The sequence below is a fragment of the Cygnus atratus genome, chromosome 11 (genome assembly GCF_013377495.2).
Source record: "Cygnus atratus isolate AKBS03 ecotype Queensland, Australia chromosome 11, CAtr_DNAZoo_HiC_assembly, whole genome shotgun sequence".
NCBI classification, from domain to species: Eukaryota; Metazoa; Chordata; class Aves; order Anseriformes; family Anatidae; genus Cygnus; species Cygnus atratus.
In genome coordinates this window covers 8,972,115-8,996,630 of record NC_066372.1, presented here as the reverse complement: position 1 = coordinate 8,996,630, position 24,516 = coordinate 8,972,115, and the positions used below count along the sequence as shown (strand labels likewise).

General features: G+C 56.9%; 1 protein-coding gene across 1 annotated transcript in view; it reads left to right on the top strand.

Annotated features, from left to right (window-relative positions):
- Nucleotides 1-504: 504 nt before the first annotated feature.
- Nucleotides 505-24,516, top strand: part of LINGO1 (leucine rich repeat and Ig domain containing 1) — a 111,664-nt gene continuing 87,652 nt past the window's right edge. The window contains exon 1 of the mRNA XM_035554231.2: nucleotides 505-626. The gene's annotated coding sequence lies outside the window, so the exon portion shown is untranslated. The remainder of the gene's footprint in view (nucleotides 627-24,516) is intronic.

Here is a 24,516-nt window from a genome sequence, read left to right as displayed (position 1 = left end):
GGGACTGTGACAGTGCCCCAGTTCCCTTTAGACCCCTCTGTACTGTATTTAAATTACCATGTTGCAGGAAAAAAACTGTAACTTGTTTCACTGGTACTTGAATGCACGATACTCTGATATCCTGATAATAAATGTCACCTCCACCTCTACTGTGCCTCCTCTCTGTTGCAGATGGTGAAAGTACAGTAATTCCTTCTGAGAGCTGCTGTGTTTAGGCTCCCAAATATCACCCTACAGCTGTCAGGAGCCCCTCGAGGGCTTGTGAACATGTGTAGGTGTCTGTAACTTGGTGTCTAGAGGTGCATGGGACCAGGAAGGGTCCCACCTGATCTCTTGGTTTCCCTGATGGCAATGGGAGTAAGAGTAATACGGAAAGAAGTTGATATTTAAGTAAGTTCTTTGCCATCCTAGCTTTATTGTTAAACTCAGGGTGGTCACAAGCTGGATGAGGGCTTGAGATCTTGCTTTCCCATGCTGACATCTCCTGTGCCTTCTCATCTGCAGCCCCCTGCACCCAGGAGCCATGAGCTGTCCCCAGCACCTGCAGAGCCACTGGAGCAACGCCCTGTGTGCAGCCTCTCGGTGCTGTTAGGCTCCCTGCTGCAGCCTCCTGCATCCCTTCTGAGGTAAGGACTGTGGCTGTTCTGTCTGTGAAGAGCAAACGGGTGTGCTAATGTGGGTGAGAGCCTGGTTGGTTTTTGGCTGGTTGTGTCTTCTGCCTTGTCCAGGAAGGAACTGGGCTTGGGCGGTACTGGTGCCTTCTGATTGTCTCAGCTTCCCCGAGATGGTGTTTGGGAAGGGGTTTCTGTGTCCTCTTGCTACCTCAAACTTCATATTGTCTTCTCTCATATCTGCCCTTTGCAATAAGATTGTTTTAAAGGTTTCTCAAATAAAATTGCGCTAGGTTTACGGGGGATACGTGGGGCTGGCCATGAAATTGTTCTCAGTTGAGGAGTAGATATTGGGTTTAGAAACTGAAAACTTGGTTTCTGGTGTTGTGGGTTTTGAGGCTTTTAGACCTCTTTGTTTTCAAGCTTCTCCTTGTAAACAGAGGTGTCAGATGTGTGTGTTAATGCGTGAGCGTTGCTACTTCTCCATCTGTTTAATCTCCTGCGCAGACGAGCTGGGACTAGCAGAAGGATGTGGATGTCCCGAGCATTTTGTGAGGTGGCAAAGGGTACAAGGCAGGAGATCGCTAGTGATGGTCACAGCAGCTCCAGTGAGCTAGAGTTGGGACCTGCCTTGTCCCAGCTCAGCCCACCCAAAACCTGATTTCCCTCTGGGTTTTCATAGCTAGGCTTTGCAGGCGAGTCTAATACAACTTTTCTCCTTAAACCTACTCTGAAATCTGCAAATCTGGTGAGCTTCAGCCCGGCCCATCTACAGGCAGCCACGGGGAAGCAGGGGCTGGTTAGCGCTGACATCCTCGGCCATAAATATCTCGCCCTCTCTAATCCTCCCTGTAGCTTCAGTGCTTCTGCTTTACTAAGAGTTATTTGACTCTCTGTGTTGCACTTCTTAGACAAATGGCTTTTAAATAAAACCCTCTGCTAACTCGTTAGGCCTCGTGTCCAGGTCACTTCCTGGGCAGGTGATTTATAGGGCTGCATTTAACATTTTATTAACTTGGAATCGCTGGGGCTAGTCAATCGGAGTCCATCCCATTAGCTGTGGTGAGTGGCAGCCCGTTGAATCGGGCTCCCACCGCCTCCTCTGCTCCGAGAGCATCTGTGGGGTGAGAGAAGGGGAAAAGCAGGAGGATCCAGAGAGGGAGGAATAGATCTGGGAGGGATAAATGAATCGCGTGAGGGTTAAAGAGATAACGGAGCTTTAGATCATATCTGGGGAGCTGCCTTATCTCCCGCTGTTCCTACATGATTTCTTGGCTGCAGTACGCTGGGACTGTGCAGGGATGGGAGAGGAGCACGGGGACTCGGTGAGGAGGTGGCGTGGCTGTGGGCTGGTTCCTGTAGGGCACCGCTGCGGGAACATCCCTGGTAGGATGTGCCTGTGCTAAACCCTTCCCGCAGCACTGCCGGCCTCCTCGCCTAGCGCGTGCACGAGCCCGTTTAGCTCCTGGCTTTCCTCCAGCCTTTCCCCTGGCTGTGCTCCTGGCAATCTGTCTGGTCCAGTCTGGTTCCCTCTGACCCCAAGCCCTGCCCTGCAGCTGGCTCCGAAAGAGCCCCGGCACAGACCCGGCAAGGGGAAAGCTGCTGGGGCCTGAGTAAGCTTTGCCTGGGGAATCTGGGCCTCCCGTTGGCGATGTGAGGCTGCAGCAGCAGCTTTGATTATCTCTGGTTTTGTTGCCGCTCTCCCCCTGTGCCCTGTCTTTGTTCCAGCTGTGCTCAGAGATGTTATTCTGTGGAGTTTTTCAGCTCTTGGTAACACGGGGAAAAAAACCAAACTCCTGCACAAGCAGAGCTAATGAGCTCTCTCTGGAAATAAAAGCATCCTGAGGACAGCCCAGCCATACAGAACAGCCTGTGCTCAGCAGCTCCTCCGGCCAACGCCTCTGAGCCACGTCCCAGTGCTGGGCTGCTGGGCACCATGAGGAGGCTGTCGCCACCCGTCCTCCCCAGCCATCACCCCTCTGAGGTCTCAGGAAAGCTGGGACTTTGTTTGTTCCTCTGGCCCTTGCTGTGTGGAGCTAGGATGCAGGTTTGGGAGCATCCCTGAGCACCACGGGACCTGTGTGCTGCCCCAAACCCTGATGTCTGCATGCTCACGGGACAGGGCGAGGAAGGGAGACGCATCCCATGGATGGGGCCGGCTGTAGCTGTTTGGAAATGGGTCTGGGCGATGCCCTGGCTCTCCTTGCCCATGGAGCACTCCCCCAGCACGGGTGGGTGCGAGGTGAGGGGGCAGCCTGGGCTCGCCACAGCCCCCCCTGCATGCAGGGAGAGCAGAGCTGCTGTCCCCGAGGTTGCCAAGCACGTGGCCGGGAGGAATTTATCTCACAGCTAAGCAGGCAGCTGAAAGCTATTGCTTCTGATGTGCCTATGATTTGCTGAAACCTGTGTCTCCTTTGTCATATTTCTGTCTGCCTCAGCCTCAAATCCCAGAGCAAAGTCTGAGAACTTGCTTTCAGGGAGGAACAGTGTTTTTTTTTTCCCTCCACCTTTGAGTATTTACTCTGAGCTTTCAAGATGCATACCCTGCGGGGATCCTGCCAGCTGTGCCTGCAGCCAAGGGGCACTGCCTGCCCGTCCTCTGGGGTCCTCCTTTGGCTGCTTTCAGGGTTTTTGGGGTCCCTTCACAGCAGCTGTGGGTGCAGCCCTTCCAAACATCCACCCCCTGGGGGCTTGGGGAGGGGAATCTGAAGCTTTTGAGCTGTGTTCTTGAGCAAGGGGCTGAAGCCTGACCCATTTGGCGAGCTCCGCCATGGGCTGGCACATGCTGAGGCACCAGCTTCTCTGCGTGACGCCTGGGTTCCCGGTCCTCAGCAGCTCACAGAGCAGCCGCTGGAGTTTTCCTCCTGTCCTTACAGCTTGTCCCGGCCTCCGAAGGTCACGCTGGTGACCCGAGCAATGCCGACTGCCTTTGCTATGCGTCATGTACCGCTGTGTCGTGCCCTGCCGTGGGTTTTGGAGTCCCCCCCCTTTCCTCTTCTCCTGCTCTACTTCCCCAAGCCTTCCCGCAGCCACCACTCGGGCAAGCTGCTTGAATTCAGGGAGAGCAGCTCCTTGCTGGAGGCGAGTGCTGCTTAACTCCGGGGCGGGAGCGGGTTTCACAGCGGCTCAGCGAGGGGCAGGAGGCACTCTGCCTTTCCTTCTGGGTGAGCGCACAAATTGCAGCAGCTGAAGGCAGAGGTAGCAGTCCCAGCCACCAGCACGGCGGCTGCCAGCGAGGCTCGTCCCTGTCCCCGCCGGCGGTGCCAGCCACGCGCTCCTGGGCCCCGCGAGCACGTGGGCAGCGATGCAGAAATCCTCTGCGGGGCCTGGGGTGGGAGGGCAGGTGCAGCTCTGCCGGGAGATGCCCTCAAACCATCAGCAAATGGAAGCAGAGGAAATAAGAGCTGACCCAGGGAGGTTTTTCTAAGGAGGAACAAATGCAAGGCGGGTGCAGGGCTAGCAGCGGAAGGCAAGCTCCCGTAAGCTGCGAAGCAGTGAGGTTGGGGCCGTGGCTGGTCAGCGGGCTGGCACCAAGACCGGCCCTCTCAACTTGCGCCGACTTTGACTCGAACAGCCTCATTAGTGGGGAAGGTGTCCCCGAGATGAGTTACAGGTGCAATTATCTCCTGCTGCTGCTATTGTGACTGTGGGCATTGAAGTTTGGTGCCATTATACCGCGTCGTTGCAGAGCTCTTGTGCGCAGGAGAGCACCTCCCGGAGAAAAAGTCAAATTAGAGCAAGCCAGGTTTTTTTTTTTTTTATTTTTTTGGAAAGAAGCTCTCATTATCAGTCTGTTCCCGCCTGCTTGTCTCATTGTGTCGGGGTGGCTGCGGCTGTGCAGACCCTGTCCCTTCCCTCCCTGCTGCCTGACCTTCGCGGTGGCCGTGGCACCCTGGTCTCCCTGGCTTCAGGATTATTCAGAGTGACACATCTCCGGGACTGGGGTGGAAGGATGAGCTCTGAGACTTCCAGAAAACATTTCCTCTGCGTTTGCGTTTGTTCAGTGCTCTCATCTGACCTAACAAAACCCTGCGGTTCTCCGTGAGAGGCAGGAAAAGCTCCCGGAGCACGAGCAGGGGAAGCTTGCAGCCGGGTGTTGCAATAACTTGTGAGTGAGTGGCTAGGATAAGTCATGTCCCAGAATCAGCCAGGAAAGATTGCTGATTTTTAATAAACAACGGCGCGCTGTGTCTCAGTTGAAGCCAGACTTACTTGTACAGTGATTCATGGATTTTTCCAGCAGGAAAATCACCTTGGTGGCTGGTGCGCGGGTGCCTGCTCGCCGCCGTGAGTAATTCCCCCCGCAGAAGGCACGGGGGGGAGTGAAAATGATGAACTTCTCCCGGGGAGCGGCGGGGGGCTTGGGGAGGAAGGGTGTGCTTGGCGCCGGTGCCGATGACTGCATCCCGCTGCAGAGCACCGCGGGAGGTGGGCAGTGGGAATTTCACCGGCAGGGACGCCGAAGGAGGCGAAGCTGAGCAAAAAAAAAAAAAAGCGTGGCGTTGAGGTCTGGGTGAGGCCAGCGTGGACAAGCTGAGGCTCCCCTTTGCAACGTGCTGCAGCTCTCCCCTGGGAGAGCGAGCCCGGCGAGGAGCCGCGGGCCCGAGCACAGCTTTATTTTTATTTATTTTGCTCCCTTTTGGCTCCGGGCTGGAAACCTGCCAGCCCTGCGCTGCGTGCGGGAGGCGGCAGCGTGCGGCTGGGGGTGCGGCGTGTCTCTGGGTGCTGCTTTTAAAAATCTCTGGTGCTGCCTCGAAAAGTCTCTGGTGCTGCTCTGAGAAACGCCGCGGTGGGCAGGGGAAATGCCGGCCGCGAGTCATCGCGGTGACTGCTGCCGCCCGCGCCTCGGGGGCGGTGTCCCTCTCCCTCGCTGTGGCTCTGGGGGTGGGTGTTTTTGATTTGGGGATGGATGCGAAGAAGTTAGTTGAACTTGCTTTGATTTCTTGCTGAGGTGGGTTGGGTTTTTTTTGAGTCTTCTCTGAACGTGAAGGAAAAGGCACGCGTTTGAGCAAACCTTCGTGTTTCTGGGTGTGGGAAAGGCAAGGTGGCGTGATGGAGGGCGGAGCAGCAAAGTCCCTCTTTTTGGCTCATCTATACCTTCTCAGGAAGGATTTTCAGCATGAGGAGGCGAGGATCTCTGCCCTCCCGTTTCCCCAGGAAAGCAAAGCCTGCACGGATAGGAGGTCAGCCTGGAGGTCGGCCCAGCCCCAGGGAGCAGCCGGCAGCCCCCTAGGGTGCAGCTTCTGCTGCAGAGGCTGAGTCCCAAGGAAAGTTCTCCAAAAGCAACCTGTGCCCTTTGGGATCCCCTTGTGGATGCTTCCTTTAGTGCAGGAGGTCTCTTACACCCGCACGAAACAGCGCTCTGGATTTAGAGGGCAGGCAGCTCTGGCTGTTCGCCTCCCAGGCTGCTCTGGGTACCCTCACAAAACGCCGCTGTGAAACTTGACGGGCTCAGCAACGCCTCCCTGCAAAGCAAACAGAGCGTGGCTGGGTATGGGGGAAATCTCCTGACAGCCCTTTCTAAAGGGTCCAGGGCTTCCCTGGTCCGGTGCTGATGGCGCAGGGTGGCCGGGAGCCTTGAGGAGCTCTGTCCCCGTGCTCGTCTGCTCTAGGGGAGAGGCTGGCAGGGAACCATCGGAGCGGCTCCCATGGGAAATCAGCCCGGAGGTCGCTCCGGCCCCAAGAACCAGCAGGCAGGCTGACGTGGCCCTGACCGCAGTGACACCCTGTGGCATCGTGGCTCTGCCTGGGTCCTCTGTGACATTTGAAGGGTTGACATTTTAAGGGTTGTCCTTGGAGGGTGCGTTCCCAAATCGACGTGCCTCGCTCTTCCCCAGCCCTCTCTCTGTCGCGGTGCCCATCACGTATTCATTGCGATGCCCCTGTACTTCTCTAAGCCCAATATACTTTGAATTACTGCTCATCTATTCCTCTTGACATCCTCATGCTCATAACTAGGGAGCCTGCATTACCCGTTCGCACATCTGTCAAGCTGCGTGTTCCTTGGCCATTTCCAGAGATACATAAAATTGCCCGTGTTTATGACATTATTGACAACCCGCCCCATCCCCTTCCCCCTCCCTGAGCCCAAATGGCTGCCTCGCTTTATGAGGATTGATATTTGGGCAGTAAATATTTTAGAGCCTCATCTGATGAGTGTGTCTGTGCGGGTGAATACATTTCTGGCTGAGGACAGATGTTGGAGCTGTCTTCATTGGGGATGCGGGGCCTTGGCTTTCTCTCCCCACCCTTTGCAGCAGCTCTGCAGCTCCCTCGTGCTGCCTGTTCCTGGGGGAGCGAAGGGAAGGGACAAGCACCTTCTGGGCTGGCAGAGCTCTGGGTTTTTGCTAATCAGTTGCTGCAGGAGCCTGAATTCTGTCAGCAGCAGGGTGGAATTGCTACGGGCAAGGTGTTACCCTTCTCCAACCCATGGAAAGCTCCAGTTCCTGCCGTGCTGGGGATTAGGTCCAGCCCTTTGGGGGAAAAAAAAAAAAAAAAAAAAGGAAAAGAAGAATAAGTCTCTCTGGGGTTTCCAAGTGATGCATTTTGATTTTGCTGTTCTGAAAAGCCACTTCATCTCCAAAAGTTTATAAACACACTTTGGCAAACCTCTCAAAATAGGAAACAATTTGCGAATGACATGGTCCAGGTGACCTAAACAATTTTATCTTGCTGAGAAAAGCAAAGGAGCCCGTTTTCTGCTCCTCCAAAAAGCTGGCTCCCTTTTCCTTCAATCAGCCAAACAAAACGTGTTGCCTGATTGCTGGGGAAGACAAAAAGCAGATGCAGCTTGTACGGAGTGAGCGGTGCTGCAGCTGGCTGGCGATTTTGAGGTGCCCTGACTGCGCCGTGCCTCGGGGCAGCACATGGCTGGGGGGACACTAGGTTGTCAGCGAGCTTGTGAAGCACAAAATGTAAGTCAGCTGCCTTGTGTTGCCTTTGGCTGCTTTTTTTTTTTTTCATCCAAGTCTGGCGTGAGTGCATTGGGATGTGTAAAAATTGGTTGCCCGAAGGGACTGTCCCAGCAAAGGGCACAGGGGAAAGCGATAACAGCCACAGGGGGCCCTAAGGCTTCCAGCTCCTTTTCCAGCGGCAGTGCCTCCACGCAGCTGTGGGACAGATTTGCAGCGGTTTTGGTTATTTTTCAGTGGACCTGGGTGTGGTTTCCCCTAATGCTTCCTTACCGAGTTCCCTGTGCGCATTCCTCCCTTCTTGGCGTCGCTGCATTTTCAGGAGCACTTCTGGGACTGGGTGCCTGAGCCTGGGCTCTACCACTTGGGGTTTGAAGCTGCTGCGTAGGCAAGGGGCTGTGTGCATCTCCAAGGACGCACGTACAGGACAAAGACTTGTAAAAGCACTGGCGAGAGGAGAAGGCATCGAGCTCAGCTCGCAGTGACTTGGTGCCTCTGGCCCTTCCAGCAAGCCTCGCTGCAGCAGCCGTGTGCCAAGGTGAGGAGTTCAGTGGCCTCGTTTGCTTGCCGGTGAAGGATGCCACCCTGGCCCTGGACAGTCTCCTCTTTTGTGGCGCTATAGTATCTATTTATTTATGATTTCCGTGGGTGGTGTTTTGGATGATCTATTGAGCCAGAGTGAGATATTTTGAGGCACAGTGAGATATTTTAAAAACATCTCATCACTCTGGAAATATCCATGGTGCGATAGCTGCGTATTAGTCATTCCGAAAGGGAGTGATTTCAATGAAAGAAAAAACATTTCATCTTGTCAGAGCATTTTCACTCACTGTCTGCCAGGCAGCTGCCGTCAGTCTTCAGCCTCTGTTGCTGGTTTTTACTCTTCTCTGGCTCTGCCCTTTTATTTTTTAACAAGAAATAAAATAAACCCTATAATGGATATTGGGGGATATGAGCTCATCAGTTGTCAGTAAGAAAGAGCCTTTGAAAAGACACTGTAAAACCTCTTTGCTCTGGATTATTTCCAGTGGGATTAGTCCTCCCGGGGACTAGCTCCGTGGGGAACGGGAGACTCCTCCTCCAGGTGCTGGACCTTGAACAACAGCCCCTGTCTCCGCCACGATTTATCCCTCTGGAAGGTGGCAATAACTCCGGCGCTGTCACACACCAGTGGGGACGCAGAATTAGGCTTATGGAGAACACGAGCAGAGGTGGTTTTCTCCTAGGGAGGAAAAAAAAAAAGCTGTAAGGGAACACAAATGACAAGGCACCATCCTGCAAGAGGACAGGAAACAGCACAAAGCTGTTCAACAAACAAAAAGCCAAATGAGCTGTAAAAACAAACAAACCAAACAAAAAACCCCGCCAATGTGGCAGGAGAGATTTTCGCTTTGAGGGAATCTGCCATAAATCACCTAATATTCAGCTTCGCGCTGCCGTTGGGGAAAGCCTTCATCACATTCTGCTGGTCTTTGCTCTATTTTCCATAGATCTGTGGCTGCGTTTTCCACGTGGCAGCTGACATTCGCTGGGGAGGAGGGGATTTGTCCAGGATGCTCTGATCTCGTTTGATCATTGTCCATAATCAGGGGAAGAGTAATTACGATGTAGTTACGCCGCAGGTACTACGCGCTGCCGCCTTGTCCTGTGTAATTGCCGTTGCCTCGTGTAACCAGGAGGTAACTGCTTAAATAACTCCAAATTCTCCCTTTGTGGCTAAATGCTCTGTTGGAGTTGGGGTGGAAAATCATCGTGTTTAGACCTGAAGTCTCATTTCAACGGCACGGTGGTTTTGCGAGGTGACCGTGCCATAAAAGGGTATTTTGCTTTTCAGCTATTACCATGGTAAAAGGCGAGAAAAATGCCTTTTTCTCCCTTAAAGAGGGTGTGTTTTGAAGGGGGGACGTGCTCCATCCCGAGAGGCACGGGATGGCTTGTGGGTGCTGACGGCAGCGCCCCAAGTCCCCTCTCCTACCGGCACGGAGAGCAGAGTTGCTTTAAACGTGGATGCTTTTCCTGAAACCTGCTGCTTTTCTGCCTGTCAAGCCAGGTTGCCTTAGCTACTGGGTGAGAAAAGGAGTAGCCGCCTTTTCGGGGCGTTTTGGTGAAAGCAGGAAAACGTGACCTCGAGCTTCCCTGTCGTGGCATCTCGCCGGAGCTGGGGGCTGCTGGCCGGGTGTCCTTGGCTCCCAGCTCGCTGCGTCCCCGTGCCATCCCCTCCTGCCGCCGCAGCGCGAGCCGCTCGAGCCCGAGGTTTAAAATAGAAGCTATTAAATAAAGAGCAGGGAAGGGAGGCAGCGGGCCGAGGGATGCTCGGGCAGGGAGCAGGTCCATGCGCTCGCCCGGGCGCCGTGCCGGGGGGCACGCTTCCTACGGGGTAAAATCCCCGCCTGGTGGAAGGGGAGGGATGCGCCGCCAGCTCCCCCAGCGCAGCGAGATGGCATGGTTGGAAACCAGTGCCACAAGCTGGCCAAAGCCGTGAGGGATGGTCTGCTTGCTTTAATGCTCTTCTCTCCTGGTTTTGGGCTCCTCGGCACGTCTAGGGCTGGGCGAGGCGCCTTTTGCATCACGCTGCTGATGGCGAACGCGGCCCCCTCTGCGCCCCCCGCGAGCCTGAGTCAGCAGTGTGCCGCTGCTGTCGTCGTGCTCTTTAAAAAAAATAAAATTAAAAAAAAAAATCAGTATTTAAAGTATTTAAACAGATGGGAAGCCACAAAATACAGTCGGTGTACGGATCGTGTTTCATGACCAACAAAATATGCCAGGTAGGCCGTTCCACTTGAGATATTTTCAGGAATATAATCACTTTCACACATCTTCATAAATTTGCCAAAGTGTTAGTTTTCCCCCATATGGATCTGGGAGGATGCAGCATGTCATGACTGTTGCACAAGCATCTTGAATGCCGTGCCTTCGTGTTCCCCCCCCCGCCCCAAGGGCTGTAACTGCAGGGAAGGTTTGGCTCCCATTCCCCACGCTGTCGTTGGCACGGGCAGGGGGGCACCGTCGATGCTTCTTGGAGCCCATCCAAGGCAAGGAAGGGAGGCAGAGTGGCAGGACGGGAAAGCAGGGCTTGAATTTTCAGCAGCCTGCAGCCTGAGCGAGGCTGACCCCAGCGGGGAGGCAGCAGGAGGCGAGGATGCTCTAAGGGAAGCCCCAAAGGCCGCATCCTTCCCCTTGGGGTGGAGTGGATGCTCCAGCACAGCCGTGGGGTAAACAAATGCAAAATATTTTGAGTTCATTCAGCATTGGATTGTTTTTTCTTTTGGTAACGTGGAAAATTAAATATAAGGACCTGTTTTCTGCACGTTATTGATCTTTCACTCAAAATCTGGGCCCTTTTCCAGGAAAAATGAGCCCTTTTGTGAACAAGGAGACAGGCACCTTCCCAACAAAAGTCAGCCTTCAAATTCAGCGTTCTGCGTGTTTGAAACCTCGTGTTTCTGATAGGAAAGGAGGAATTTCACTCAAATTTACAGAGAAGTGATGCTGGAGGAAGGGAGGGAGCCTGCCCTCACGGAACTGATGAGCTCGGGTTGGTGAAGGGATATAAAAGACCACAAAAAAGCAGCCTCATCTCTGGTTTCTAGCAGCCTGTGCTGTGAGGCTGGAGCGTGGCTGTCCTGCTGGTGGTGGCATCTCATCCCTTGAGGCCCTGCCGCCTCGCACAGCCTGCAAGGGCAGGTCGAATGCTTTTTATATTCCTTTGAATATCTTGCCAGTTCAGATGCTGGACTGCTGCAAACCGGTGAGACGCTGTTGCCCTCCCTGGTTGCTCCGCCGCAGAGCGGGCTGCGTGCTACCTCGTTGCTCTGCGCTATCAGACGAGCTGGGTTTCGCCAGCGGTGCCTCACAGGTTAAGTCATTAAATCCCTGTAGCTCGTTTATTTGTTCATGAAGCACTTGGGAATTGCCTGGGAGGAGACGCGTTACGCTCACTTGGACGGCGCTGCTGCAGGGATGCTCGGCTGGAGGGCAGGGCTCCCAGGCTGGGTATCCTAAACGCGTGTTAATGGCACAGCCCCAAAATAATAACGGGGTAGGAGGAAGGGTGAGGGAACGTGGATGTCCCCACGGCTGCTGGCTCCGGGACATCGCCTCGAGGGCTGCAATCCGGCGCGATGCTCGCTGACCTTCTCTGAAAGGTTGCCCACAAAGTTTGCCCGGCATCCCCCGGCACCCAAATCCCCCTCGGCGGGTGCAGGCGGCCTCGTCTCGGAGCACGGCGCGCTGCTGGGCAGGCTGGGGCTGGGGGCTGGAGGTGGCTCGTTTTTAGCAGCGCGCACGCACGGAGCAGACAGCTTGGGCCAGTTCCAAAACGCTTCCCACGCCCCCGGGCTGAATTTTAAGAAGCTGGGGCATCTGCACATTCAAAACGCTCCGAAAAAAAAGAAAGGGAAGGGGGGAAAAAAATCCCAAAGGCGTGCAGAGCACCCACCAACTGATGCCTCGCTGCGGAGGGGAGTTTGTTTCAAAGGCTGAGCGGCTCCAAGGCTCTCTCTGGAGGCGCAGAGCGCAGGAGAGCGGTGGAGCCGTGGCTGTCGGCTCACCCTGACGCTGCTCTTGCTCTCGGTTGAGAGGGGGACATGGGAAGAGGAGCTTGAGTCGTCCAGGACCTGTGTCTGGGTGAGTGTCTCTTCCTACCGTTCGTTTGGGGTGGTGCAGCCTCCGAGCAGGTCCTTAGGTTTGCGGGCTGCTGCGTTCCAAGGGGATGGGGTCCCCCCGTGGGGGCTGCTGGGGACCCTGCTCTGGAGGGTTTGTCCTCGTGGGGAAGGATGTACAGATGGTGAGGGAAACCTCTGGGAGCTGACAGGCCAGCAGAGCTCCTGGAGTCGTGATCTGGGGCCGGCTTCCCCTCCAAGTCCTGGCTGAGCATCGTCAGGCTGCGCTCCCTGCTCTGGGGCAGTGGGAAGGGCCGGGTGTAAACCTGGAGAGCAGGAGCTGCACCTGGAGCTCCTCGGCTTCCCCAGCAGTTTTTGACCCAGGGCAGGGAGCACGTCTCTCTGCGTGCTGTCGAGCTGCTGTCCCCTCTGCCTGCGGCATCGAGCCCTGGCAGCCCCCAGGGGTGCCTCAGCGCTGCCAGCCCTCGTGCCTTCTTAGCAGTGGAGAGGCTTTGGGCGTCCTCCTGTCCCCTGTCCCTCGGCTGGGAAGGGGCGTTTTGCCCCTGGGAGGCCGTGGCTGGGCTGTGCTGGGTGCTCTGCAGGGCCCTGCCCGCTGGGCTGTGCGGAGGAGGAAGAGGAGGAGGAGCGGGCAGCGAGGAAGGCAGAGCGGGATGGGAGGCCCCGCGTGCCCTGGGGGACTGGCTCGTTCCCGCTAATTAGCGGTGTAACCAGGCATCCAGCAGCCGGGCTCCTGGCAGATAATTACCTTGCTCCGTGCAGGGAAGGGAAAAGAGAGACTGGCTGTCCACAGGGACTTGCAAACCCTCCCCATTCTTGAACTCATTTGGGAAAGGCAACCCAAAAAGGATAACAGAGAGAGGTATTTTAACAGAGCTATTTCTGCCAGTCAGGCAGGCCAATTTGTTACCCAAGTGACACACTTGATTTTAACTCAAAAAATCAAGGGGCTTTCAACTGATTTTTTTTTTCCATTTTCCCTGCGTTTGGGGCTGTGCTGGAGCCCCTCGTCCCCTGCACGTCTCCCCTGCACCCCGCCAGCAGCCTGGATCCCCCTGCAGCTCGTCCCCCTCCCTCCACAGCCCCTCTCCCTCTGGCAGACGGGCAGGAACTGCTGGGCACTGGGGACTTACGGGGGCGTTGCGTTGGAAACCCCCCAGCGGTGCTGCGCAGCCCGTCACCACGCCAGCACCCTTGCAGGGCAGGGCTGCTCTGCATGCTGGTGGCCCCGGCCTCTGCCTCGTAGCCGCGGGACGCTCCCAGCATCTCCCCCTGCTTTTACGGCCCGAGCTGACCTGGATACGGCCGCGCTGGGGCTGCGCTGGCTCGCGTCCCCCCCGCTCCCTCCCCACGGTGCCTGGATCGGGCCCTGCTGGTGCCACGCGGGGGACCGGAGGCTCCCTTGGTGACACCAGTGGCGCTGTCGTTCCGTCTGTGCCCGTCCTTCCACCTGCTCTGCTCTGGCTGGGGAACGGGGAGGGATTTCTCCGCGCGCCACCCCCAGGTCTCTGCTCCGTGGGGGTCCCTCTGATTTAGCAGGCGCTTTTTCTCCCAGGAGCCGACCCGCGGAGAGGGAACGGGGACAAATCAGCATCCGTGGCATTTCTCCTCTCCCCCTGCTCGCCTGCCGGCCCCACCTCCCTCCCCGTTAGAGATTCAGGTCATGCCTGAATTAGGGCTCCCCGCACTGCAGAGGAGCAGTGGGTAAACTGCTTACCATCGATTAGACAAAGTGCTGTGGGCTGGGTTTGTGCCCCCCTCCGTGCCCCTGGCCGCAGCTTCAGATGGGCGCTTGCTGCACCCTCTTTAACCCGCCCTAAAGGAGTGTCTTGGGGTGCTCCCCCCTGCACTGGGGGGGCTCCGGGGGGCTGCTCCCCCCGCCTTGCAACCCCAAGTTGCCAACACCGAGACCTTGTGAGAGGCCCTGTGTTCAGCCGGCTCCGTTCATCACGGTGCTCCGGCTGGGATTAGGCGCAGATAAGGCGAGCAATAAATCCTCCTCTTGGCTGCGATGTGCTGGGAATATTTCGGGGAAGGGGGCGGGAGGCAGCGAGCCCCCAGCCTGGGCACGTCGCGGGGGGGGAGGTAGGGAGGGGACCCCAGCCACGATCTTGCTCCATAATGCGGTGTCTGCATGTCGGCGAGGGGAAGGAGCCCCTGAAAGTAGGTCAGGCAGTTTTGCAGAGCCCCGGGCGTGGACAGCAAGCCCCAGCACCCGCGCACCCATAAAAACCCTAAAAAAGGATGTTTAGGAAGGAATGAGGCATCGACCTGTGCAAGCACCTGGCTCCAGGTGTGGGGCAGCGGCGATTTGTGAAGCCTCAAGGTGCAAGCAAAGCCCCCTCGGAGGGATGAGATGTTTCCACCCTGTTTCCAGCCCTTTCCAAAGGAAAACTGAAGATGCCCCCACCCCTTTTTAACCTGTAAAAACAAGAAGGGAGGTCTGCGGGCTGTTTGTGGGGCGTGCAGGGAGGTGGGGTGGCGGGAGATGGCCGCGGCCCCTCCAGGAAGGCTCCAGAGCTGCGTGGAGAGGGGAAAATGAAGGCGTGCTTCCACGGCAGAGGGGTTTTAAGTGCAAATCAGGAGCGTTCCGGCGGCAGAGCCGGGGAGCAGCGCTTTGCTCTAGCTGCAGGCACCTGTTGGGAGATGGAAGCAAACTCAGAAATTGCTTTTGCAGCACCAGGGCAGGGCTGGGCTGCGCTGTGCTGGGGGAGGGATGCTGCCTTGCAGCAGCGGGGGCACGGGGCCATGCGGGGCCCCAGCCCCTCTCCGAAATGCTTGCCCTGTTTCGGGGCAGCCCGTCAGGGTGAGGAGAGGCTTTCACGGGTGTAGTTTGGTCGTTGCGGGTGTTGAACGGAGCTATTCCAGCATGCCGGGGGAGGTGGCCGCTCAGTAAGAGGGCTCTCCAGCTTCGTGAGCTGCCCCAGAAGCACAGGCTGTGTTTCCCCACCTCCAGCAAGGACCTGGCCTCGCTGGCTGCTGCTGCCGAGCTCGAGCAAAATGAAATCTGCCTTGCTCTGCTCGGCTCCGTATCGCGCGTTTGCAGCCGGGCGAACGGAGCAGGTTCTGCCCAAACCCAGCCCGGAGCTCTGCCGCTGTGGGTGCTTGCAGCAGGGCCTGGTGGCCGTCCCCACCTCCTGCGTGCTCGTGACGCCGTGCGGGGACACGTGCGTTAGCTGAGCGTGCCAGCTGGGGCAGCCAAAATTCCTCCTCGGACGCTGGCGAGGCTGCCCAGGTCTCCTGCAGCAGCACAGAGGCGGCCGTGCTGCTTTCCGGCACAAAGGGGGGTGCTGGAGCCCCGCGCAGCGCCTGGGGCCTCTCCGTGGCGCAGAGCTGCCCCCTTTTTGTAGGGCACCAGCACATCTGCGACAGTCCCCGTGCCCTCCCCTCGCTGCCGTCGAGGGGCGGCTCCGCCAGGCTGGCGGTGAAGGTGCTGCGAGCCAGGAGGGGAATAAATTGAGTGCGTATATCACGGGCAGGGCTGGGCTCTATCGATTTTCAATGAAAGGCTGTGTCATGAATTTTTCTCCCCCACTGTATTTGCTGCAAAGTTGCATCTTGACTCCTGGCATTAACCGCTAACGAGAGAGCTCATTTTTCCCCCTTTAGGAGGAGGGGAGTGAGAAAGGAAAAAGAAAAGCAAAAAAAGGCAGGGTTGCACGCATTCTGTCTAAGCTCGTGATGGATGCAGCGGCTTTGCTAATCCAACACCAGAACAGAAAGCTGGTATTAGCAGTGGAAAATGTTACGGCCAGCTCTCCAAGTGACATCGCCGCGTGGAGGCGGGCGGGATGCGTCCCATGCAGTGGCTCCTTGCTCCGGGACCTGCCCGGGCTTAAAGGAGATCCCAGCTCCCTGCTGTCTTCGGGAGGGAAGGCACATCAAGGGGCTGGGGGCTTTTCGGTGCTCTGGGAGTGCCTCGCTGGTTTGCCTTCAATGACCACGAGGTCCCTTTGCAAGCCTTTAAGCTGTTGTTTAAAGCTATGTGGTGTGGAAAACCTTGCAGCTCTCGGAGCTGTTCCGTACCCCTTTTTGCTCCTGTCCGAGCTGCTCCGCTGCTTTGGAGGAAGAAACAGGAAGACCCTAACGGAGAGGGACGAGGTCTGTGTCAGAGCATTTTGGGAAGCTGCGGAGACATCCTTTAAGTTGCTGTTTGGAATTTGGAGCGGCTCTTTGCTCTTGAAGTCACCGTTTTAATCATTAAACAAAGAAGGTTTGGAAGTGAGCGGGCATAGCGTGAAGCGTTTGAGGAGACCGACTCTGCAGGTCCTCAGAAATTCTGGCGAGGCTTCTTTGTTTGCGATGAAGGCATAGAGAGAATCCAGGGCAAAGCACTGAAAGCAACCAAAGGCTTTAAAAATAGATGGCCGTCGGAGGGCAGGAGAAAGGCTCTGGGAGGCTGTGCCCGCAGCAGAGGCGGTGGCGAGGGGGTGTTCGGGCCCGGGTGAGACGCGCTGTGCAGGGGAAGGGTTAACGGTGGCGTGTGAGCGGAGCCAGCGCAGCCGAGCTGAAGTGGAGCAGTATGCAAATCTACCCACTTTCATAAACTGCTTAATTAGGCGAATGTTAATGAGACGTTAATTACTGTTGTGCCGGCGAATCCCACGGAACGGAGATTATGTTTCTCTTCAAACATCCAGTCTTAATTATAACTTGCGCTTAATCCTGCCGCCGCGCCGGGGACGGAGCCGGGTGCGGAGGACGAGTGCCGGCTCCCTCTGGCCCCGCTGCACAGCGGGTGCTTGCGTGCCGCCTCCTTTTCCCTGCTCCAGCCCAGCGCCAGACCCTCGGGGTGCACATCGCTGGTGGAAATCCCGTGCTAAATGTGGAAGCTCTAGTCCTTTTCCTCCTTGTGCTCACCAAGCCTTTGGGAGCTGCCCCTTTTCCCGAGCCGGCACGGGAAGGGGAGCTGGGGCGCACGGTGCTGCGTCCCCCCGAGCGATGGAGAGGCTGTGCGTGGCCGGAAACCCCCAGCACCTTTCTGGATGTTTTTCCATGCCCCACACCGAGGGCAGAGCGCAGAACGCTGCATCCAGGCTGGCAATGCTTCCTGCTGCTCGTGATTTCCAGCTCCTGCGTGGGTTTTTAATCGATGGCCTCGTGCGTCGCCAGCGCTCTGCTTCCCAGGGCCCGGTGTGCGCATGTGGGGTTTTTTTAAAGCGTGGATCCGACTCAGAGATCAGCGAGGGATCGTTGCAACAATGAGCAGAGAAATGGCAATTTCCGATTTTAACACCTATTTTTTTTAATACATGGCTTCCATTAATGTTCAGGGTAATGCAACGCATCGGAGTGCTTTCAGATGAGATGTTAGTGAGCCGTGGAAGCTGCGTCATCAGTTTTGTGTGTGGCTGTTTCTCACCCATGCATAGCTGCTGGCTTTTTGGGGCAAACCACAAGTTTTCTTGGGTCTCCGCTCACTGCGGTGGCACAGCGCTGGCTGAACACCACCAGCCCTACTTACCCCTCCTTGGGGCAAGGTTCCCCTTACTGGATGCTTTCAGTTGCAAAGGATGTCACCGTAGGTTTCATTTCTCCTGTTGTTTCAAAGCTGAGGCTTTGGTCACCATCCCTCCTGCTTGGCAGCAAGGACAGGACGCCCAGCCCTGCCTCAGTTTCCCCAGGATTTAACACATGCAGAGAGCTTGGAGGGGGCCAAAAAGTGGGTGGGGGGGCGGCTGCATCCGAGCATGACTTTTTTTTTAATCCCCTAAAAGGCTTTTCTGCGCGAAGAAACCTGTCCAACAAGGGATTTTTGCCTTTTTTTCTCTTCTATATTCGACATCTATCAACATTTAAGTCCCTGTTAATTAATTAAGAATTAGTTAATCCCAGATCCTTTCCTTTAAAAAAAGGAGCAGCTCGTTTGCGGCCAGGCTTTGCTTTAGCAGCAGTTGTCACTTCATGGAGGGGCTGCTGTGCAGTTTGCAAAATGGAGACACCGGGCTCTGCCGGAGCCCTTGGGGCTGCGAGGGCAGCGTCCCCCCGGCTCTGCCTGCTTTCTGCATCCTCCTCTGCCTCTCTGCTTGGAAGCTCAGAGCTGTGGATGGGCCGGGATGCTGGGCAGATCCATGGGGCATCCCTGCTGGTCCTGAGCCCCTGTGGCCCCGCAGCAGGATCCGGCCACCGCACTGCAACCGCGCGTCCCCCTCCCACTGCCTCCCTCCCCGCCTTGTAGGAGCAAGCCTGGAACAAACAGAGCCCGCTGGAAAATAAACAGATGCGTGGGAGGCTGGAGGAGCGCTTTGCATACGATTTCGACAAAACACGACGTGGTTGTGAAACACTGGGGGTGTCAAACCCAACACGGGGAAACCGAGAGGCGCACCGTGGGACGGCGCCGCCGGCTCTCCTGCTTCGGATGGGACCCGTGGCCACGACGCCCTCGTGCCTTGGTGGGGAAATCCCGGCTGTTTCCAGCATCCTCTGCCCAGCAGCGACGTGGCTCTGGCTGGGCATTGTCGGGAGAGAAACAGGCAGGAGGGGAGAAGCCTTCACCAGCACCCACGCTGGAACAACAACAGCGGCGGTGCTCTGCCTGCAGCCGCCTGTCACCTCTAATTGCCGGGCCCGGCACCTGCTGCCTGCAGAATGGAATGAAAGGAGGGGATAGAGGAAAACAGGGTTTGAGTCAGCCGCGTGTTGAAATTAGCCTTATTGTGCCGAGAGCCGGGTGTCAGGGTAAATCCATCGCTGCAGCACCGTGTATCTTTACTGAGTGGGGAGCTGGGCAATAAATGAACGTTCTCCATATGTTATTGCGGCCTGACAGCGACGAGGCAGACAGAGGCGGTGCAAAGGTGATTAATGAGAAAGTTTGAGTTAACGAAGTGTAGTCATCTCCCATTACAGGAAAATGAGTTCCCTTCCCCACCAGCCGTCGGGCTTGTAAAGTCGGGAGGGTGCTCCCCGGCCTTGCTTGTTTGTTTGTTTGTCCTAAGTGCCAGATAATTTATTTTCTATTTACCTTCGTGTCGCCCTGCTTGTTAGGGTGGGCAGCGGAGAGTGAAGAAACAGCAGCCGGACGTGGGCAAACAGGCCCGCATCAGCAGGCTGCAATATTAACCAGCCTTGGAATGGAAAATACAGCCGCTGCTCGGGTGCCTCGTGGCCCGAAACGCAGGCGGGCTTTTTGGCTCAGCAGTGGCTGCTGGGGGACCTTTTAGTTTACAGCGGTTGAAACAAAGCTGTAATCTATTTTTAATCCTGTCCCTTTCCCCTTTCCGAACCTCACGGACGCTGGGTTGGGCTTTATGGGGTTTGCTGGGGACGGGGACGCCGCGGCCTTGCCGAGACCTGCTTTGCGAAAAGGCCCGGCCCGGGCTCGTCGCCAGGCGGGAGCTTTAGCCTTGCAGCACAGGAGGATTTTTTTTTCTGCCAGATTTGGGGCAGGCTGGGCAGGATATCCTCAGCCTGGATTTGGAATTGTCTTCTTGCAGTCGTGCCCGGAGGCAAAGGTAAAGGCGGGGTCAGAGAGTTAGCTCTTTTCCAGTGCTTCTCAGACACAGATTTATGAGGAATTCCCGGAACTCTTGCAAAGCCCATCCTGCTGACCAGGGCAAGAAGGGTGCCCCCCTTGGTGCTGCTGCCTGCCGAGGAGCGGGGCTTGCCGGCTGGGAACGGGCGGTGGTTTGTCCTCGGCTTGGGAAGGGCTTTCTGCGTGGTGCCTGGCTGTGCTTGTCCTGTAATACAGTAATTTTGCTGCTCTGGGAAGGGGCTCTCCTGCGAGCAAGCACTGAGGTGTATTTCGGGGTGTTTGCCTCTTTGCATGCGGCTTTGATGGAAACGAAGGGGAAAGGTGCACGCCTTGTGCTGAAGCTCTGTGCCAGAGATGCCTCGTGAGCTAACAAGGGGAGGGATTGGGGCTGCACACCCCAAGTTTGCTGGGGCTGAGAACCCAGCTCCGCGCCAGACCCCACGGTGCAGGGCCGAGGTTGCAACCTCAGTTTGGCTGCGAGTGAGTGCCTTTCCACCCACGTGCACGAGAGCAGAATCTGGCCCAGGACTTCAGCAGCCGTGGAGATGCGGGAGGCCAGCAGTGGAGTGTTTCCAGGCTAATGAAGATGCACTAGAAAATGATTAGCTTCGCAAGCGTCGCTCCTGCGCGCGGGAAGCGGGTGCACGGTGAAGTGCGCGCTCAGCCCTTCGAGACCTCTTGAGAAGGAGCGCTGGGCGCGGTGCTCTTCGTGGAAGGGGCGCCTTCGCTGCCCATCGCCTGGCTGTGCTGAGTTAGCTCGGTGCCTTGTCGCCCAGCAGCAAGCATCCTCTGCTCGGCTGCTGCCAAGCCACCTCCTTGGAGTGGGCGAGGGCTTGTTTGTTCCTTGGTTCAGCTGGAAAAAGTGGGAGGGTGGAAGGGGGGAGCGCGGCGGTGACAGCTCCCGAGAAGAGCCGGAGAAACGCTCGGTGTCCCAAACGGTCTCAGGATTTTGGCCGGCTTCGGAGGCTGCTTGGTGCTGAGGGACGCGGCAGCAGCGCAGACGGACAGAGCCCACTTGGTTTGGCACAGCACCACGCCTCGGCAGGGCTCTGCTCCCTCCCCGCTGCTGAAAATCCCAGCCCTAACGCGGGGTGCCGTGTCGGAGCCGGGCTTCAGCCCCGGGTTCCCCGACGTGTCCAGGTGCTCATGTCACGCAGGACGAGCCGTGCTTCCCCTCCCAGCTCCCGCTGTGCCGGAGGCGAGGAGCTCGCAGCGCCCCTGAGCGAGGTGGGGAGCATCCTTTGGGTGCTCGGCGCTTCCCTGCCGAGCCATGCTCCTCGGGGATACTCCTCGGGCCCCCTGCCGCTGCCAGCCGCGGGTTCCCCTCCACGCTGCTGCCGGCAGAAATTCCCCCGGCCCCTCCTGCGCCAGGCACGGGGCGTTTGCTTCGTGGTGAATGAGGGTTGCTTATTTATCTAGTTTTAAAGGAAAAAAAGCTGAGAAGCGTCCCTCTAGCGTCTGCTCACATTCAGACTCCAGCGCGCTGATGGAGCGTCTCCTCCCTCCGTCCTGCCCCTGCGGCGGGGGACGGCTCGGCGGGGTCTGGATGTCCCTGTGCCTGCCAGGCCGGGTGACAGCGTTCGCTCTGCTTGCACGTGCGTCCCAGGGGACAGGATGAGCGCTGCTGCTGCATGCAGAAAATAAGAAATCCTAAGCAAGCATGTAGAGAAGCCATTAGGGAGTCTCCCAGTTGTTTCCGCTTTTGCTCCTTTGTTTATTTCGCCCCTTTCTCCTGCCCAAACACAGCCAGGTCATCCCCTCCCCAAGAGGGAGCGCAAACGGGGGGTCAGGGGATGGGATGGGATGGGATGGGATGGGACAGGATGGGATGGGATGGGACAGGATGGGATGGGATGGGATGGGATGGGATGGGACGGGATGGGATGGGAGGTGGGCACCCAAGCTGTGCTGAAAGCAGAGCGCCCGGTCCAGCCCCGTCCCCTGGCCACGCAGCTCAGGAACACACACCTGCCTTTGCTCCTCAGAGGATTATCACATCCGACATGTTTTTTCCAAACATTTCCGTTCCGGCAGTCAGCACTGTGCAAGGAGGAAACCCATTTCGACAGCAGGTTCCCAACCAGCTCTAATCACAAACGATGCTCGGAGTCACTGGAGGGGCTTGTTCTCCCGCCGAGGTGTGTCAGGGTGCGTGCCTTACACATGCATGCCCCACTTTTTCTGTCCATTGTGTAACAAATGACAGGATGCCAAGAGCCTTCCTAAGCTTGCAAAATTCAGAGGAAAAGGTTAAAAGGTCATCCTGATCTGATCTACGCCAGGAGGGTGCATCATGTCCTTCTCGCACCTGTGCAGCACAGGGGGCAGGGTTTTGTCATTGGGGATGGCACCAGGACGCATGCCCGGCGTGGGCAGGGGGTGCTGTGCTGCCCAGGGGAGCTTTAGGCAGCCTGGGGTGCTCAAGTCGAAGCCATCGGCCGCGCCTGACTCGCTTTTAGAAGTATGTTTTCACTCTTGTATTTTTCCCTTTTTTCCCCTTCTGTTTTTTCATCCCCACTCGGTTCATTTTATTTTTTTCCACCTCTTCCTCCTCCTTTTCGTGAGCTATTTTCAAATGCCAGGAAGGGCGAGATCCGGGGAGAGGAGGAGTATCTGAAAGGAAAAAAAAAAAAAAAGGTGGTAAAATTATTTCACACATTTACGGGGGAAAAAAAAAAGGTGTGGGTGTGGGGAAAGAGAAAAGCTCCAAATCCCACAAGACAAAAAGCAACTTCATTTCCTGACGTGGCTCATCGTGTTTCCGGCGGCAGGTAGGAAGGTTGGCGGTGTTTGTGCAGCCCCCGGTGACTTTTCCCGGGGCTGGGTGAACAAATCTGCTCCGGATGGGTTTCCCGAGCCCACGCCGATGCCAAGCGGGGAGAAGGGAAGGGGGAGCTGCTGGAGACCGTGGCTCTGCGTCCAGCAAGGCCTTGGCTGCAGGAGGAAATGTGGCAAACATCCCTGGCTTTACATAGGTGCTGCTCTTGCTCAGTGCCACGACGACGGCGTGCTTGATGATTCCTCGAGTTTAATAAATGGGATTAAGAGCAGCAACAGTAGTGCTCGCTGAAAATGAGGAGTTCCAGGTAGCGGTAAACTCGTTAGATGGCAATATCTCCTGCTACTCACTTGTTTTTCCATTTATCTGAGAAAACTGGAAGTAACCGTGTCGTCTGGATGTGAAACAATCTTAAAATTGGATTTGCTTGGTTAGCTGGCCGCTCTGGAAGGTCTGATAGGCGATGTGTTGGGGAGCAGCACTTGAGAAGGGTGAAAACCAACATCAAGGGCAGCTCTCCGAGCTGGGGTGCTGTCGGGACACCGAGGGGACAGGATCCTGCCCTCCCCACGTCTCGTGCCACTGATGTGGGGGAGCACTGGAGCAGAGCAGAGCCTGGAGGAGCTGGCAGGGTCCTGGGCAGGACCCCATGGTCACGGCCACCCTCCCCGTGCCCCAGCCCTGGTGCCCACCCGAGGCCGAGCCGCCCTGGCATTTGACACCTTGGGGAGGGTGACATTTGCTTGGCGGCATTTACACATCCGAAAGCTGGCATTCCACCCCGAGAGGAGGCTGGTATTTAGGAACCGGGGCACTGGCATTTCACTCATTGTTACCAGCCAGTGATTCAGACAAGGTCGTGTAGCCAGAAAGGTCAGGCAGGGCTCTGCTTTTCTGTGCTGCTTTTCTTCCTTTCTTTTTTCCCCCTCGAGGGAAAGAGGGAAAAACAAAGCAAAGCCACGCGCCAGAACTGCTGATTGCCATTTTTCTTGCCTTAAAAGCAAAGGCTTTCCAAAGTCTTTCTTGCAAGGGTGTCATCCGTAAGGTCCGCCTTTCTTTTATTTTGCTTGCAGTTCCCCCCCTACCTCCCTATGGGTCCCTTCCAACTCGGGATATTCTATGATTCTCTGATTCTCTCAGTACTGCAGCATCTCCCTTTTGGACCATCCTTCTTGTCCCACCTCGGTTCTGGGCAGGCTCCAGCAGCGCAGCACCGTCCTCTCCCTTGAGGCTGCGCCGAATCCCGTACGGACGTTGGTGTGCTTCAAGGAGGCCACAAGGACACCTTCTCTGCCCAGACAGCCGGCTTTGTCCCCAGACGCAGTGTGCGGCGGGTGGTTTCGCACTGGGCGAGACCCCACTGTGACCACAGGGCTCTTCTTGGGCTGGGGCAATACAGGTGCTGCCGGGGCCCCGGGAGCGTAACTCAAATCGATAAGAAGCTGTTAAATTGCGCCTGCACCTCGCAAGGAGCAGCGCAGGGAGCGCTGGCTGCGGAGATGTATCTGCTGCCACTCGGCGTGCTGAGGCACATTCATTAAGTATCTTTAAGATGGATACACCCCCCAGTTCACCTCCTGCGAAAGCCTGCGAATTTATTTCCTCCTGAACCGCGCCATCGATCACTGCTGACAGCCCCGCGCGGCGTGGCGCAGCCGCTGGGCAGCCGGCGCGCTGCGGGCTGGCCCCCGCTCCCCCTGGCTGGGGAACCTCAAACCCCAGGGACCAGCACCCCCAGGACCCCCGGGGTGCCAGGACCCCGCTGCTCTGCCCCCCGGCACTGCGTCCTGGGAGGCTTCCTTGCCCCACAAACAGCCTCGTGTGCTTGTTGTTGCTCCAGGAGCCCCAGCTCCCTTTCCCGAGGTCTTCGTAGGAAATACTTGCCGTGCACAGCTGGATTCACCTTGCTTTTATCGGAGCAGCCAGACTGGAGCAGGATGAATCCAGCGACGTGGGGCATGGATCCTGGAGGGGTGCTGCTCCATGTCCATACTGCTTTGCTTTCCCACCCTGCTCCACCTGCGATGCTTTGGGATGGGAAAATGGCAGGGTGGCCCCGCTCAGTGTGGAAACAGCCCCGCTGAGAGAGGCCAGGATCACCCCATGGCCAGGCAGGAGC